Raw genomic sequence first — 3,250 nt, forward strand, 5'->3', positions numbered from 1 at the left:
TTTATAAAAAAAAGGTTCACTAAGGGATGGTTGAGACTGTTTGCTGGCCTGCGACTGCACATTATTGGTCCTATATACATGCTAAACTACATACAGTATTACACAAAACAACACTATGTTTTAGTATTTTTAAGTAGGAATGCATGCAAAAATAAAAGTAAATGCTACATGTTTGTTATGTATTTGAGTTATCTATTATAACAGAGCTCTGTAATTCTCCCTTGATCAAGTTCAGCTGATCTCATTGTAAAATTGTGTCTACAAAAGGGACAAATTGCTGAAGAAATCAATGGGCTGAAATGTCTGCTCACTGGTCTGTTTTTAACTTTCTGCACTTTGCACTTTTTCATTATGCTAGTTAAAAATATTAAACATCCAGACCTCAGTAAAAACATGTTTTTTGGTGTGTGTTTGTTTATTCATTCATTCAGTATGCTGACAACATCTGCTGAGGATTTTATTACTTTACAATAAAAATTTCACATTTAAAATGATAATATTTTGTCTAAAGACTAAAATCAATTGAGTATTAATACAGTAGGGCTGCTCAACTATGGAAAGAATCAATCACGATAATTTTGGTCTATTGAAATCATGATTTATTAAAACGATTATTGGTGGTTGATACAGTATACTCAAAATCTTATTTCATAATATGAGTAATTTTAAATGTAATTTTAAATTTCACAATTATCGATACTTCAGCAAAAATTAATATTTGGTTAATTAATGTAAGTAAAAAGTCCTCAAAACCATTACAGAAGTAAACAGTCAGCAATACAATAAGAACAAAGAAACTAATTACAAACAATACTGACAAAAAAATACAACAGAATAAAAATGCTTTTGAGAAATTAAAGGGACAATGTGTAGCTTTTTAGGTATTTTATTATCTAAAATCAATATTTTTATTCATAAATATGCCCTCAATGGTGTACAAATACCTCTGCCAATGATCAGACTAATCCTCGTAAACGAAGAATTTATTATCTTTATATACATGGGACGGGTAGGTCCACGGAGGCTTCCATGTAGTTCCGCCATCTTGAAAAACTATAATAGCAGAGAGGGACAAAAAGTACTAGGCCAACGCGTTTCCACAACGTGTTTTCGTTCAGAGCCAGCGTCACGTGACTAAAGCCAGCAGAAGCGGAGGCGCAGAGCAGTGAGAGGCGCTTGTCACTGCCCCGGCAAGTTTAAAAGGCTGCACTGTACGGTTATTTATACACCGTTCATTCATACATATGCTGAGTCACAGGATAAGGAGTCATCATCGTCGAAAAAGTCCAAAATAGACCGTAAAAGGAAACGTGACCGAAGATTACAAAAACAAGGGTTAATGTCGGGATAGCTAATGCAGGAGAAAGCTTTCAAAAGAGACGCTGAAGTTGCCTGCTTTCTTCTCAACAGGTAAGTCAATGTTACGGTCTTAATTACAAGCTTTTTTTTCATTGCTTGGTTGTGTAGGCTACTTTATTATATAGACAGTAGAACATTTATAGTTAAAAGTTAAACAGGCTCTTTGATGAATAGCAGCTATTGAGTAAAGTAACGTAACGTTAGAGAAGGCGCTGATGATGATGATGATGATGATGATGATGATGATGATGATGATGATATCTAACAATGCACGTACTTCAAAAAATATAACGAATAAAGAAGGCATTACTACTAATTACCATATTTAATGTTTTTCACAGTCAGTAATTCATACTGTAACATTCTTTTTTTCGTTGTTTCAAGTTTCAGTTTGTTTTAAATAACAAACCTGTTCACCCGAAGGAAAACTCTAAGTGCTATTATAAGACATCCTGTCATAGCTTTTTGGTACATAACGGCTACCGTAGATGCAACGCGCATTTGAAAAAGCGAGGCGCTGGAGAGCAATATTCGTTTGAATGCAAAATACAATTTCACCACTAGATGGGAGAAATTCCCACACAGTGTCCCTTTAAATAAACAGTGCTTTAGGTTTTTCAGAAATATGTACTAAGTAGTATTCAGATAAGTATAATAGCCAACAACAGAAATTGAATAAAGCAATCAAATTTAAAATAACACTGATGTATACACAGGGTTTGTACACCTATTCCAAGGTCAAATTCAAGCACTTTTCAAGCACTTTCAAGGTCCATTTTAAAGCTTTTTCCAGCACCTTAAACCACCGTAAATTACATACCAATACATAGTCAAAATTATTATTTAGTGTTTTTATCACATTAAAAGAGATAATGCTATAAACAGCCAAAATTGTTTCATGATAGCAGAAGGATCAGATATTTAAGTTTTATTTTTCAAAATGTATCACTGTCTAAGTAGATAATGCCTATGAATAATACTTTTCATAATATTAATGTCCAAATATTGCTAACCAGATAATGTGATTTTCAGGCTGTAAAACTGAAGTTATTTCAATGGCTTGCGCCGCACGAGGACGTTTTGTTGCTGCGTCGACCAAAGCACGTCGCGGTCAAAGTTAAAAAATAGTTCAACTTTTGCCGCTACGCTCTGTGACGATTACCCAATTATTCAATCCCCATTGCAAATCAGGCCAATAAAAACGGGGCATCCAAACAAGCGCGGAAATCAAAATGAAAACTCCGCCTACTTTTGCTCTGGCCAGCGTAGCGCTGGCCAGAGCAAAAGTAGGCGGAGTTTTCATTTGCGATTTGCAAATCGCTCTGTATCTGAAGGGCTACATTTTATTTCTCCATTTAATAAACAAACTATTCAGTCAGATAGGTATTTGTTGTGAAAGAACTACAGTTACAATTTCAAGCATTTTCAAGCATTTTATCCAAAATTTAAGCACTTTTCAAACCTTGAAAACACATCAAAATTCAAGCATTTTCAAGGATTTCAAGCACCCGTACAAACCCTGTATACAGTTGTAATCAAAGTTATTCAATCCCCATTGCAAATCAGGTTTTTTGGAAAAATTTACAGACTTTCATCTGTTTGCAATGAACAAATAAAAAAAGGTAATTGAAATGGCTCAACACAACAAATGTTTCAAGTGGTTTCCCCAATTGAAAATGCAACTTTTAATGACTTCTGCAGTCTCAAAATTATTCAGCCCCCCTGAATAAAATCCCTCACAATAGCACAAATATGCAAAACAGGTGTTGTCTCAAGCTAACTTGATGCAACTAATCAAACTAGGCTTTGTTAGTTGCACCAGTTGTGCTTGAGCTAGAACACATGAAATATCTGAACTGGTTAGGTTTGTTGAGTGTCACGTTTGACTACA

At 34.5% G+C, this 3,250-nt stretch overlaps 1 protein-coding gene across 1 annotated transcript in view; it reads right to left on the minus strand.

Moving 5' to 3' along the window:
- The window catches only part of tnk2b (tyrosine kinase, non-receptor, 2b), a gene marked incomplete at its 3' end in the record, with an annotated part of 65,559 nt that extends 65,507 nt beyond the window's left edge, over window positions 1-52 (minus strand). Inside the window, exon 1 of the mRNA XM_084120237.1 lies at window positions 1-52. This exon is cut by the window's left edge and continues 1,380 nt beyond it.
- Between the last annotated feature and the right edge of the window lie 3,198 nt (window positions 53-3,250).

The sequence above is a fragment of the Abramis brama genome (genome assembly GCF_963993115.1).
Source record: "Abramis brama genome assembly, chromosome: 7".
In the NCBI taxonomy this organism is placed as follows: domain Eukaryota; kingdom Metazoa; phylum Chordata; class Actinopteri; order Cypriniformes; family Leuciscidae; genus Abramis; species Abramis brama.